Source organism: Melanerpes formicivorus, unplaced genomic scaffold (assembly GCF_026170545.1).
Source record: "Melanerpes formicivorus ecotype bairdi unplaced genomic scaffold, bMelFor1.0.p_v2 SCAF_66, whole genome shotgun sequence".
In the NCBI taxonomy this organism is placed as follows: Eukaryota; Metazoa; Chordata; class Aves; order Piciformes; family Picidae; genus Melanerpes; species Melanerpes formicivorus.
Genome location: NW_027142418.1, coordinates 1,768,092 through 1,782,926, shown reverse-complemented (window position 1 = coordinate 1,782,926; position 14,835 = coordinate 1,768,092). Strand labels below are relative to the sequence as shown.

Genomic DNA, 14,835 nt, shown 5'->3' with positions numbered 1-14,835 from the left:
CCTTGGCACCCACAAAGATGTTGAACAAGCCTGGTCCCAGGACTGATCCCTGAGGGACTCTGCTTGTCCTTGGCCTCTACTGGGACATGGAGCCATTGACAGCCACTCTTTGGGTGCAGCCATCAAGCCCTCGCACAGCTTCCCAGCAGTACCTTGGGGTGGAGGCCTGTGGTTGTGGAAATATTTCACTGGCTGAAAAATGCATTTTTCACTTATTAGTTCTCAGCTGACAAACAGAATCAGCTTTCTCATACCCAACTGCTGCAGCAGCTTTGGCTCTTTGATTATTACCAATTGTTTGAATAAAGATCTGTTATTATTTGAAAGTTTGAGCCTTTGGGCTCTACTTAATTAACAGGACTCAGGAGAAAGAAAAAAAGGCAGTGAATTACCCACTGACTTGTGGCTTGGTTGCAAGGAAATCAGCCTTTCCATTTGAAAAGCAATTGCTGAAAGGCAGAAGACAAATGAGATTTTCTTGTATAAACAAAGGAGTAGCCCTGAACTGTAAAACTGAAACCTCAGATGAGAAAATGAACACCAAAATACCTACAGGATCTGTTCTGCAGCTTTGCACTGAGATGGGTCTTGCTTCAGGAGTTCACATCACATTCTGCTTGGCTTCCAGGGAGGTGTTTTTACTGACCTGGGATGGGTTGTCCAGGGAGGTGGTTGGGGCCCTGTCCCTGGAGGTGTTTAAGCCCAGGCTGGATGAGGCTCTGGCCAGGCTGATCTAGTGTGGGGTGTCCCTGCCCATGGCAGGGGGGTTGGAACTAGCTGATCCTTGTGGTCCCTTCCAACCCTGACTGATACTATGGTACTATGATACTATGATCTGGTCTTACATCTGCATGGCTTTAGGGACTATGATTCTCTTCCACCCCCAAAGTTATGCTGAAAGCTCCATAAAGACATTTTCTGTCTCATTTATGCCAGTGAACTGAAGGAGCTGCTCTGCAGGACTCTGTGTGTGTGGAAGGGCTGAATCACAGAACCCCAGGATCAGGGAATCGTTTGGGTTGGAAAAGACATTTAGGTTCAACAGGGCCAACCATTCTCTAACTCCACCAAGCCTGGTGCTGGACCACACTTCAATATGGGTGCAGATGTGGTTTCTGCAACAAATGTTGTATCAGGAAAAGTGTGACCAATGGGACCAGGGAAGTGATGTCCATTCTACTCAGCTCTTGTGAGGCCATGCCTTGAGTAATGGGTTCAGGTTTGGGGCCTTCACTCCAAGAAGGACATTGAAGGGCTGGAGCAGGTCCAGAGAAGGGCAATAAAGCTGGGGAAGGGTCTGGAGAACAGGGCTGGGGAGGAGCAGCTGAGGGAGCTGGGGTTGTTCAGTCTGGAGAAAAGGAGGCTGAGAGGAGACCTCATTGTCCTCCACAACTCCCTGAAAGGAGGTTGGAGAGAAATGGGGCTTGGTCTATTCTCCCATGAACCAAGTGATAGGATAAGAGGGAATAGAATAGAATAGAATAGAATAGAATAGAATAGAATAGAATAGAATAGAATAGAATAGAATAGAATAGAATAGAATAGAATAGAATAGAATAGAATGCAATACAATTAACCAGCTTGGAAAAGACCTTTAAGATCATCAAGTCCAACCTCTCACCCAACACCATCTAGTCAACTAAACCATGGCACCAAATGCCTCATCCAGTCTCTTCCTAAACACCTCCAGTGATGGTGACTCCACCATCTCTCTGGGCAGCCCCTTCCAAATGGCCTCAAGTTGCACCAGGAGAGGTTTAGGTTGGACACTAAAAGAAACTTCTTCCCTCAAAGGTTTCTCAAACACTGGAAGAGGCTGCCCAGAGCAGTGCTTGAATCCCCATCCCTGGAGATGTTTCAGAGAGGCAGAGCTGTGGTGCTGAGGACCATGGTTTAGCCCCAGCCTTAGTAGAGTTTAACGAATGGCTGGACTGGATGAGCTTAAAGGGCTTTGCCAACCTAAACAACAGTTCAGCCAGGGTTTGTAGCTCAGGCTGAGGTTACACCTGGCTGCTGCTTCTCCCCAGTTGTGTGCTCACATAGGTTGTGTGTTTGGGTTTTGCTGCAGGTCATTGCTGCTGCTCCATCTCTGTTGTCCTTTCTGGCTGATCGCAGAGCAGGTCCCCAGCGCCCTGCCTGCAGCAATAAGGAATGAACAGCATCAATTCCCTGCTAGCTGTGGTGTTACAGATGGGTCTTACATACCTGGCTTGGCAATGTGCTGGAAATAAGCAGATTTACTTTGCAAACTGCTGAAACTTAGCTCTTTGTAGAGTGTAAGGGTTTGTTTTTTGATTAAGGCAGGTGCCAGGCTCTTTTCGGTGGTGCCCAGTGAGAAGGCAAGGAACAACAGCTACAAACTGGGACCCAGGAGGTGCCACCTCAGCAGGAGGAGAAAATTCTTCAGTGTGAGGGTGCTGGAGCCCTGGAGCAGGCTGTCCAGAGAGGTTGTGGAGTCTCCTTCTCTGTGGACTTTCAAAATCAACCTGGATGTGCTCCTGTGTGACCCTGCTTTGTCAGGGGCATTGGACTGGATGACCTCCAGAGGTCCCTTCCAACCCCTACCATTCTGAGATCCTGTCATGAACTACTGCCTATAGATCTGATACTGAAAACTAGAAAGGGCCCTGGGTTTTGTGTTTACACCAAACTGCCCTTCAACCCTTTTCCTCCTCCCCTTTCTCCCAGCTACCCCTTGCTTCCTGGCTTAACAGAATGAGCAAACTAAGGTGGCTGTCTAATAATTAACAGAGTGGGGAAACTGCTCAGTGTTCCAAGGCAGACAGCAGGAAGGAGGAACATGCTCTGGAGAGGTCAAATTAGTGTGTATGTTGCCAGAATTAGAAAGGGATAAACAGTGCCTCTCCTTGACTCCATCCCTGCTACTCAATCAGCTCTGCACAGGCACGGCAGGAGGAGGCAGAGATGAAGCACTGAAAGCCAGAGCATGTTGTACTGCATCCATCTGTGTAAATATTGTGTGGTGCTGAATTCAGAGCCAGCTGAGTAACTCACAGCCTGCTGTTTCTGCAGCTACATATTTACTAGGGAGTTGCATACAGTCACAGAGTGGTTTGGGTTGGAAGGGACCTTAAAGATCAATTAGTTCTTAACCCCCTGCTGTGGGGGTCTACTAGACCAGCTTGCTCAAGACCCCATCCAACCTGGCCTGGAAGATTTACAGGCTTGGAGCTCCTACAACTTCTCTGGGCAACCTGTTGCAGTGCTTCACCACCCTTGGGGGGAAGAATTTCTTCCTGCTGTCTCACTTAAATCCAGCTTCCAGTTTGAAGCCATTGCCCTCATCCCACCACTCCAGGCCTTGGTAAAAAGTCCCTCCCCAGCTCTCCTGTGCCCCCCTGCTGGTACAGGAAGGCTGCTCCACGGTCTCCCTGGAGCCTTCTCATATCCAGGACAAGCAACCCCAACGCTCCTCAGCCTGTCTCCATAGCAGAGGTTCTCCAGCCCTCAGATATCTTCATGGCCTCCTCTGGACCTACTCCAACCATTCCATGTCCTTCTTGTGTTGGGGGCTCCAGAGCTGGCCCCAGCATTGCAGGTGGGGTCTCAGCAGAGCAGAGGAAAGGGGGAGAATCCCTTCCCTTGCCCAATTGTTTCTAATTATCTCTACCTTGACAGATCTGTCAGCTCACCTCGAGTCCAAAATACGCTGTGAGGCTTTGTGCTCTCCTCAGCAGGACACTGCCATCACACCAAATGAACAGAGCTTTTCTGGTGGAATAAACATAATCAATGCTGACTGATCTCATTCCTCTGGCCTTCAGCTCACACACAGTTGGAAGGATGAAGAACGTGCCTCCCCAAAGGCTCAGAGCCTTCTCTTCTCCAGGCTGAACACCCCCCAGCTCCCTCAGCCTGTCCTTGTAGCAGAGCTGCTCCAACTCCCTGATCATTTTCATGTCCCTCCTCTGGACCTGCTCCATCAGCTCCATGTCCTTCCTATATTGAGGGCTCCAGACCTGCACACAGTGCTCCAGCTGAGGTCTCACCAGAGTAGAGCAGAGTGGCAGAATCACCTCTCTGGCTCTGCTGGCAACACTGCTCTGGATGCAGCCCAGGATGTGATTGGCCTTCTGTGCTGCAAGCTCACACTGCCTGCTCCTGTCCAGCTTCTCCTCCATCAAGAAGGTGGCTTCCATTCTGGGTTAGCTTTGCCTTGTGGAGAGGGGAACATTTGGTTTCAGAGGAGGGTAGCCCATGTGGGGAAAACCCCCAGTCACTAGTGTATTTTCTTCTTCACCAAGTGCTGCTGTTCAGTCATGCAAAGACTCAAATAGACCAATAATAGCTTGCCAGAAGACAGGCTGTTACAAAACACACAGACAAGGGCAGATCAAAAGATGCTAACAATTACTTACAACAGATTTAAAAAACACTGGGGAAAAAACCAGGAAATGCCAGAGTAAGATTCCTTGGGCACACTTAGTACCCCATCTTGAATTACCTGTTCAGATAGTGCTGGTGCATGGGCAGAGACTCCTTAGAAAAAACCTGCTCCACTCTCAAGGGCCATTTTGAGCCATTTTGTTGTCTCCTCGTTATCCAAGCCCTGAAACATCACCTTCTGCACATGATTCCAACCATGCCCTGGAGATGAATGATTCATGTCCTTTTCTGTGACATCCACTCCAGAGCCACCACTAGTGAACTGCACTTCTCAGCATTTCTGCAAGCCAGCAAAGTTGCAGTGGTCAGAATTAGAGCAGCAGTGGTATCAATACCCCGAAATAAACTGCTGGACAACTGAGCCACAGGTGCACAATCCACAAGCCCTCATGGAAAGGCCCTGGTTTACTGCTCAGGGATTCCTGGCATTGCTGTGGGTAGGTTTCACTTGCACCAATGCAATCTTCTGCAATGCCAGCCAGCCACCTCACAGTATCACAGTATCATAGTATAACTTAGGTTGGAAAGGACCTCGAGGATCATCGAGTCCAACCTATCATCACAGACCCCATGACTAGACCATGTGCCACATCCAATCTCCTCTTGAACACCTCCAGGGACGGTGACTCCACCACCTCCCTGGGCAGCACATTCCAATGATGAATGACTCGCTCGGTGAAGAACTTCCTCCTCACCTCGAGTCTAAACCTCCCCTGGTGCAGCTTGAGACTGTGTCCTCTTGTTCTGGTGCTGGTTGCCTGGGAGAAGAGACCAACCCCTTCCCGGCTACAACCACCTTTCAGGTAGTTGTAGACAGCAAGAAGGTCTCCCCTGAGCCTCCTCTTCTCCAGGCTGAACAATCCCAGCTCCCTCAGCCTCAGGTCATTCTGCCCCTGTACACTGCACTGGTTAGGCCACACCTCGAGTACTGTGTCCAGTTCTGGGCCCCTCAGTTTAGGAAGGATGTTGACTTGCTGGAATGAGTCCAGAGAAGGGCAACAAAGTTAGTGAGGGGCTTGGAACACAAGTCCTATGAGGAGAGGCTGAGGGAGCTGGGGCTGCTTAGCCTGGAGAGGAGGAGACTCAGGGGTGACCTTATTGCTCTCTACAACTACCTGAAGGGGGGTTGTAAACAGGCAGAGGTTGGTCTCTTCTCCCAGGCAGCCAGCACCAGAACAAGAGGACACAGTCTCAGGCTGCGCCAGGGGAAGTTCAGGCTGGAGGTCAGGAGGAAGTTTTACACAGAGAGAGTGATTGCCCATTGGAATGGGCTGCCCGGGGAGGTGGTGGAGTCGCCGTCACTGGAGGTGTTCAGGAGGAGACTTGACAGGGTGCTTGGTGCCATGGGTTAGTTGATTAGGTGGTGTTGGATGATAGGTTGGACGCGATGATCTTGAAGGTCTCTTCCAACCTGGTTTATTCTATTCTATTCTATTCTCTCCTCACAGGGCTGTGCTCAAGGCCTCTCCCCAGCCTTGTTGCCCTTCTCTGGACACCTTCAAGTGTTTCGATGTCCTTCTTAAACTGGACACAGGACTCAAGGTGTGGCCTAACCAAAGCAGAGTACAGGGCACAATGACTTCCCTGCTCCTGCTGGCCACACTATTCCTAATGCAGGCCAGGATGCCATTGGCCCTCTTGGCCACCTGGGCACACTGCTGGCTCATATTCAGGTGGCTTGCACTTGCACTAATGCAGTTCTGTAATGCCAGCCACAGAGTGCCAACCTCTGCCACCCCTAAACTGCAAGGCACTGTCAGAGTGGAGTCACAGGATTGGTTTGGTGGGAAGAGACCCTTAAGAACATCCAGTCCAACTGTTAACCCACCACTGCCAGGCCACTGCTAAACCTCAGCACCACACCTACACAGTGTTTAAATCCCTCCACCCCTGCCTGGGCAGCCTGTTCCAGGGCTTCACATCCCTTTCTGAGAAAAAATCGTGCCTCATGTCCAACCTAAACCTCCTTTGGTACAACTTGAGGCCATTTCCTCTTGTCCTATCAATTGTTCCTTGGGAGAAGAGACCAACCCCCACCTCAATCCAACCTCTTTTGAGGGAGTTGTAGAGGACAATGAGGTCTCCCCTCATCCCCCTCCAGACTGAACAACCCCAGTTTCCCCAGCTGCTCTCCACCAGCCCTGTTCTCCAGACCCTTCCCCAGCTTTGTTGCCCTTCTCTGGACCTGTTCCAACCCCTCAATGTCATTCTTGGAATGAGGGTCACAAAACTGAACCCAGGATTTGAGATGCAGGCTCACCAGTGCTGTCTCCAGGGGGACAACTGGTGAAGAACCAAGAGAACCTCTCCATTTATTTGTACACAAACAGACTGTAGAAGAGCTATGGACACAAAGATGCACTTGGTGCACTGGGATGCAACCCCTAGAAATGCATTTTAGAAAGCCTCAGAGCCAAGAATCCTTCATAGCGTCCACACAGAAAAGGATGTCAGTAAAAGATGTCTCTTTCACTTTTCTTCTCCATCTTCTACACCACTAACACAGCCAGGGCAAAGCAAAAATGTTTCTCAGCTGCCTCAGCAGAAGTCCCCTCAGCGTGTAAGGAGCAGCTCACTTCTTGATTCCACAGGAAGTTACTTGGAGAAAGGCTTTGCTGCTCACACCACGATGGTAATAACCTTCCCTCCTTTCTGAGCCTAGCAGGCTGCTCATCAGTGCAAGTCAGTCAATGGCCAACAATTAGCACCCTCCTCATTTTTCTCCTGTGATTACACCAATTCTTCTATTAGTGCTGCATTAATTGCAGCTTGTATCATCTTGATTCGGGGTGTGTGGTGCTTTAGAGCAGCAGCAGGGGGTGAAGACATTTCCTGCTTCCCTCAGTGCAGAAAAACTGGGGGGGGGGAAATTCAGCAACACAGAATCACAGAACGGGAGGGGATGGAAGGGACCTCCAGAGATCATCGAGTCCAATCCCCTGCCAAAGCAGGATCACACAGGGCAGGTCACACGGGAACACATCTGGATGGCTCTTGAGAAGGAGACTACACAACCTCTCTGGGCAGCCTGCTCCAGGGCTCCAGCACCCTCACCATAAAGTAGTTTCTCCTCCTGTTGTGGTGGAACCTCCTGGGTTCCAGTTTGTAGCTGCTCTCCTTGTTCTGTCACTGGGCACCACCAAAAAGAGCCTGGCACCTTAATCCTGACACCCACCCCTCAGATATTTATAGACATTGATAAGGTCTCCTCTCAGGCTGCCCTTCTCCAGGCTCATCTGCTCCATGTTCTCCTTCACCACCCCCAGTCTGGCTGAGTGCAGTAGTGTAGGGCCATGGTCTGACAAGCTGCCTGGCCTCCTTTAACTACATTTGGCTTCTTCTCTCTTCTTGGGATCATTACACAACCATCATCCAGCGACCAAAACACCTCTTTAGCAATGCCAGTGATAAGGGGCTGGGTCGTGGTGGCTGCCTGCTTGCCAGAAGGAGCAATTCAGAACTCTGATACAAATTCATGATGCCTGATACAGGCTGAGTGCCACTTACCTGCTCATTCACCTCTCAGCTGTGCTGTGGTCCTTGAGAAGAAATGGAATGTCCCATCTAGTTCTGTAAGACAGCCTGATCTAAATGTGTAAATATCTCCTGGTGCCCCTGAGGAATTTCATCTTGAAGGCCTTCGACCCTGAAGGAGAGTTTCTAAATCATTCTGAGCTTAGCACACCTCCAAAGCCTGGAACAAAGCCAGGTTGGTTGCTATGGGTCTTGGTATCCTGGGCTGCATCCAAAAGAGCAGAGCCAGCAGGTCAAGGAAGGGGATGCTGCCCCTCTAGTCTGGGGAGCCCCCACCTGCAGTACTGTGGCCAGCTCTGGAGCCCCCAACACATGAAGTGCATGGAACTGTTGGAGTGGGTCCAGCACAGGCCACAAAGATGATCAAAGGGCTGGAGCCCCTCTGCTGTCAGGCCAGGCTGGGAGAGTTGGGGCTGTTCAGCCTGGAGAAGAGAAGGCTCCAGGGAGTTCTCAGAGCAGCCTTCTAGTACCTGAAAGGGGCTGCAGAACAGCTGGGGAGGGACTTCTGGCAGAAGCCTGGAGTGATGGGACAAGGAGCAATGCCACTGGTGGCAGAAAAGTCTTGCTCCTGGTTTCCTTTATGTGCTGTAACAAAGTAAAGTCCAGTGTAATTGCCCCACATATCTGAAGCAGGTTTCTACACTAAGTTACCTTTTCAGGGAAGATTCCTTGAAGGAAACTTGAACTATTACAGGTACTTTGTTTTTGCCAGCACAAGCTTGAATATCCTCACTTATTGTACAGGGTCTTTCCTAAAGGGTGTTGTAATGCCAAGCAATGTGGAGAGAGAGAGAGAGTACAGAGCCCTTTGCACCAGTGGAGTGACCTGCTGGAAAGCAGCTCCACAGGAAGGACCTGGGAGTGCTGGGGGACAAGTTCACCATGAGCCAGAAGTGTGTCCTCTTGACCAAGAAGGCCAATGGTCTCTGGGGGTGCATGAAGAAGAGTGTGGCCAATAGGTCAAGGGACTGAGCACTGAAGCATCAGAACAGAGGAAACAGTCACAGCATCACAGAATCACAGAATCACCAAGGTTGGAAGAGACCTCAAAGATCATCAAGTCCAACCTATCACCACAGACCTCAAGACTAAACCCTGGCTCCAAGCGCCTCATCCAGTCTCTTCCTAAACACCTCCAGGGATGGGGACTCCACCACCTCCCTGGGCAGCACATCCCAATTGCCAATCACCCTTTCTGTGAAGAATTTCTTCTCACCTACAGCCTAAGCCTCCCCTGGCACAGCTTGAGACTGTGTCCTCTTGTTCTGCTGCTGGTTGCCTGGGAGAAGAGACCAACCCCCACCTGGCTACAACTTCCCTTCAGGTAGATGTAGACAGCAAGAAGGTCTCCCCTGAGCCTCCTCTTCTCCAGGCTAAGCAACCCCAGCACCCTCAGCCTCTCCTCACAGGGCTGTGCTCCAGACCCCTCCCCAGCCTCGCTGCCCTTCTCTGGACACCTTCAAGTGTCTCAATGTCCTTCTTAGACTGAGGGGCCCAGAACTGGACACAGTACTCAAGGTGTGGCCTAACCAGTGCTGAGTACAGGGGTACAATGACTTCCCTGCTCCTGTTGGCCACACTATTCTTGATGCAGGCCAGGATGCCATTGACCTTCTTGGCCACCTGGGCACACTGCTGGCTCATTTTCAGCCAGCTGTCAATCAGCATCCCCAGGTCCCTTTCTGTTTGGCAGCTCTCCAGCCACTCTGACCCCATCCTGTAGCTCTGCATGGGGTTGTTGTGGCCAAAGTGCAGCACGTGGCACTGCACCTTTGCCCACAGCACCTTCCTGGAGAAACTGGTTCTTGTGGCTTGGGTGAGTGGACACTTTGCTCCCTTTTAATAATGACTTGCAGATAATTACAGTGTGTGAGAGCAAATGAAGTCCTAGGGCTTCCTTCACTGGTCCTCAGCTGCAGGCATGAGTCTGAGTCCTTCCAGCAAAGCTGAAAAGGCTGTTTGAAGCCTGGCTTGGAGAAAGCCTTGCTGGCATTGGTGTAATGGGAATTGTGCTGCATAGTCTATGCCTCTCAGCTGGAACATCACAGACACTGAGGGCACAAAGAGCTGCTTGGTGGTGGCTACTGGTGTCATGCTCCATTGTTTTAAACACTGGGGATTTCAGAGGGATGTGATTTAGTGAGGGAGGAGGGTTTAGGCTAGTGAGAGAGAGGATAAGCCTGTGAGGAGAATAATGCTGTCCTGACAGACTATTCAGGCCCTGGGTTTGCAGCTGCTCTGAGCAGCAGCAAGGGCAGAGAAGCAGATCAGTTTCCCTGCTGGAAAAGCACAGACCTTTTTCTGCTCTGCTGGATGACAGCAATCAATAGCTTCACTTTTTCTGCCCAGCAGAGAAGTGAATGCCTGCTCTCAGTCATGTCACCCCGTGGCAGATCAGAGCCCTCAGGATCCAAGGACTGCAGTAGCTCCAGCTCTCCAAATAGTATTTTCTGACTGGAAAACATCCATGAAGATTTGTGTAGAAATTCCTGTAATGAGTTACTATGAAAATGTTTTACCAGAAACATCATTCCCAATGCACATGAAAACCTTCCTTTTCCATGTGTTGCTTTCAAAGCTTTTCATCCCTGAGTTTCTCTGTCACACCTTTCTTCATCTTACCTGGTTCCAACGGCTCAGCTGAAAGCCAAGCCTTCGTGGGGTGGCTCTTCTTTCAGCCCCTTCAGGAAGGATGTTTTGCCTCTCAGCTGAAACAAGAGGAGCTGCTCTGCACACTGCCTTTTTGGGTTTGTTTTCCTACAGAGGACAGGCTGTGGGCACAAGAGATGAAGGTGAGGCTTTGAGGGGAGCTGAACTGCCTGCCCACAGAGGAGGAGGAGGATTAACTGCGTGCCAGGCTTGATGAAACCTCCAGGGGTTATTGCAGCATGCAGTATTCCAGCCCCAGGCAGTAAATGGAAAGCTCTCGGTAGTTATGGCTTGGACAGGAGCATACTGCACTGGGTTAGGAACTGGCTGGAGACTGAGCCCAGAGAGTGGTGGTGAATGGTGCCACAGCCAGCTGGCAGCCAGGCACTAGTGGTGTCCCCCAGGGATCAGTGCTGGGCCCCATCCTCTTTAACATCTTCATTGATGATCTGGATGAGGGCATTGAGTCCATCATCAGTAAATTTGCTGATGATACCAAGCTGGGGGCAGGAGTTGATCTGCTGGAGGGTAGAGAGGCTCTGCAGAGGGACCTGGACAGGCTGGACAGATGGGCAGAGTCCAAGGGCATGAGATTGAACACATCCAAGTGCCAGGTTCTGCACATTGGCCACAACAACCCCATGCAGTGCTACAGGCTGGGGTCAGAGTGGCTGAGAGCAGCCAGGCAGAGAGGGACCTGGGGGTGCTGGTTGATGGTAGGCTGAACATGAGCCTGCAGTGTGCCCAGGCAGCCAGGAGGGCCAATGGCATCCTGGCCTGCATCAGGAACAGTGTGGCCAGCAGGAGCAGGGAGGTCATTCTGCCCCTGTACACTGCACTGGTTAGGCCACACCTTGAGTCCTGTGTCCAGTTCTGGGCCCCTCAGTTTAGGAAGGAGGTTGACTTGCTGGAGCGTGTCCAGAGAAGGGCAACAAAGTTGGTGAGGGGTTTGGAACACAGCCCTGTGAGGAGAGGCTGAGGGAGCTGGTGTTGCTTAGCCTGGAGAAGAGGAGACTCAGGGGTGACCTTATTGCTGTCTACAACTACCTGAAGGGAGGTTGTAGCCAGGCAGAGGTTGGTCTCTTCTCCCAAGCAGCCAGTACCAGAACAAGAGGACACAGTCTCAGGCTGTGCCAGGGGAGGTTCAGGTTGGATGTTAGGAGGAAGTTTTACACAGAGAGAGTGATTGCCCATTGGAATGGGCTGCCTGGGGAGGTGGTGGAGTCACCATCACTGGAGGTGTTCAGGAGGGGACTTGATGGGGTGCTTGGTGCCATGGGTTAGTTGTTTGGGTGGGTTGGATTGGTTGATGGGTTGGACGCGATGATCTTGAAGGTCTCTTCCAACCTGGTTTGGTTTATTCTAAGTTTATTCTAAAGTAATGCTGTAAGTTGCATCAGCTCTTCGCTTGGCATCATCCTGCTTCACCTGGGACTTTGTGGTGACCCCAAAGTTCCATCACATGGATGAACTGGAGCCACAGCCCCGGTTTTCATGGATTTGTGGATTTGCTCCCACTGACTTTTGTCCTCCAATTTCACTTCTTTTTCATTTGGAAGGCTCCCAGGATGTCAGGGGTTGGAGGGGACCTCCAGAGGTCATCAAGTCCAACCCCTCTGCCAAAGGAGAATCCCCATCATGTTTCAGCAATTTCACCGTGATGGGACATGAGAACTCAGAGGTCATTTACTGTACTATGGGAGGTTGAGAAGCTGATGAAGGACTTTTGCCAAGTTCCCTCATTCTCCTAGAAAAGGGAAGGACAACAAATAACCTGAACAGATTCAGTAAGCTGGCACAAACACTGGCAGGGCTGACTGGCCACTCTGTCATATGGGACATTAGCCAGACTTGGTTTTCTGATTGCCACAGCTTGGTTTTGCTTGTAGTTCAGAGCCTGGAACCCTTCTTCAGCTTCACAAGTTGATCCCTGAACTACAAAGAGACCAATCACATGAAGAGCCTGAAAATGGTTCCCTGAAGGACAGGGCCATTACCTGAATAAGCTTCAAACTGGAGCCCTGTTAGAATCATTGACTGGTTTGGGTTGGAAGGGACCTTAAAGATCAGCTAGTTCCAACACTCAGCCATAGGCAGGGACACCTTGCACTAGACCAGCTTGCTCAAGGGCCCATCCAGCCTGGCCTTGAATGCCTCCAGGCTTGGAGCCTCCATAACTTCTCTGGGCAGCCTGTTCCAGTGCCTCACCACCTTTATAGGAAAGAATTTCTACCTAAGGTCTGATCTCAACCCAGCTTCCTCCAGTTTCAAGCCATCACCCCTCATCCTGTCACTCTGTGCCTTTGTAAACAAAACCCTTCTCCTGCTTTCCTGTAGCCCCCTTCTAATCCTGGAAGGCGGCTCTAAGGTCTCCCCACAGCCTTCTCTCCAGGCTGAACAAGCCCAACTCTCTCAGCCTGGCCTTACAGCAGACAGCTTCCAGCCCCCAGCTTTGTGGTGGCCTCCTCTGGCCCCACTCCAACAGGAACCAGAGCTGGCCCCAGCACAGCAGAGGGAGTCTCATGAGAGCAGACAAGATAGGAAAATGAAGCATTTCTCTGTGAAAGGCAGCCTGTCCTCCCAGAGATGCTTCTTGTGATTTCCTCCAGGAAATGATGATGAAGAGAATGCTAAAGAAACCAGAGCTTGAGAGTGACTAAGTTGCTGGTTATTTATTCCAACAATGATGTGCCTCTGCTTTCAAGTACACAGCATTAATAAACTGCCCTGCCACAGGAGCCCAGCATCATCCATAACCTTGTCAAAAGCATTCCAGCTGCACTTTGTCTCAGCAGAAATGGTCTAAGGAGACCACATTCCCTTTGCCTTGGGAAAAGAGAGTTCTCAGTGGAGAACTAACAGCAGTGCACTGCATGAGCTGGGCTGTAATTCCAGCCCAGAGATATGGTGCTGAGGGACATTGTTCAGCAATTGGTAGAGTCAGGGAATGGTTGACTTGATGGTCTGCAAGGGTTTTTTCCAACCCAAACAAGTCTGTGATTCTATTTTCTCACTTTTATGGTGCGTTTGGGGTTTAATTTTGAAGGATTCCAAGAAGTGTAGAGAAGGCTGGGTTGGGTATGGTCCGTAAAGTCTTTCTGTTGTTATGAGACTTGGGTCATCTTAGAACCATAGAATGGTCTGTGTAGGAAGGGACCTCCAAAGTTCATCCAGTCCAACCCTCATGCAGTCAGCAGGGACATCCTCCACTAGATCAGGTTGCCCTGAGCCCTGTCCAGCCTCACCTTGAGTATCTCAAGGGATGGGGCCTCAACCACCTCCCTGGGCAACCTGTTCCAGTGTTCCACCATCCTCATGGGGCAGAACTTGTTCCTCACATCCAATCTGAATCTGTTCTGCTCTATTTTGAAGCCATTACCCTAATCCTGTCCTGCAGGCCTTTGCAAACAGTCTCTCTCTATCCTTCTTGTAGTCCCCTTCAGGCACTGCCATGCTGCTATTAGGTCTCCCTGGAGCCTTTTCTTCTCCAGGCTAAACACCCCCAGCTCCCTCAGCCTGTCCTCACAGCAGAGCTGCTCCAACACCCTAATCATTTTGTGGCCCTACTCTGGGTCTGCTCCATCAGGTCATAGAATCATTGAATCAATAAGGTTGGAAAAGACCTCAGAAATCATCAAGTCCAACCTGTCACCCAACACCTCATGACTAGGTAAACCATGGCTCCGAGTGCCACATCCAATCCCTTTTTGAACACCTCCAGGGATGGTGACTCCACCACCTCCCTGGGCAGCACATCCCAATGGCTAACAACTCTCTCTGGGAAGAACTTTCTCCTCACCTCCAGCCTAAACCTCCCCTGGCACCACTCTCTGGGCTCAGCCTCCAGCCAGTTCCTAACCCAGCTCAGAGTGCTGCTGTCCAAGCCAGGGGCTGACAGCTTGGCCAGCAGTTTGCTGTGGGGGGTGGTGTCAAAGACCTTGCTGAAATCCAGATAGACTATATCCACATGGGAGGAGATCAGGTTGGTGAGGCAGGACCTGCCCTTCCTAAGTCCTAAGTCCACAGTAAGGGTTCTGTTATTGCTCCTCCTTGTTTCCCTGCCTATTGAAAACTACTGTCTCATGGTCACTGCCCCCTAGACAGCCTCCTGCCATCACAAGACTGCCTCCTGCCATCACCACAGCCTCCTACCATCACATGTCCTTTCTGTATTGAGGGCTCCAGAGCTGGATGCATGCTTGCTGCTGACAGATGGAGCTTGCCCTGCTTTTCAGTTTGTAAACA

At 50.8% G+C, this 14,835-nt stretch overlaps 1 long non-coding RNA gene across 7 annotated transcripts in view; it reads left to right on the top strand.

Moving 5' to 3' along the window:
* Nucleotides 1-14,835, top strand: part of LOC137453401 (uncharacterized) — a 36,472-nt gene that overhangs the window by 19,674 nt on the left and 1,963 nt on the right. For 2 of the 7 annotated variants that reach the window (XR_010990362.1, XR_010990359.1), the window contains exon 3: nucleotides 3,640-3,798. The exons of 4 other annotated variants lie outside the window; for them this stretch is intronic. This is a non-coding gene — a long non-coding RNA (uncharacterized lncRNA). Of the gene's footprint in view, nucleotides 1-2,300; nucleotides 2,436-3,639; nucleotides 3,799-14,835 lie in introns of those variants that run through there. One more of the 7 variants, XR_010990360.1, reaches the window with a different exon arrangement.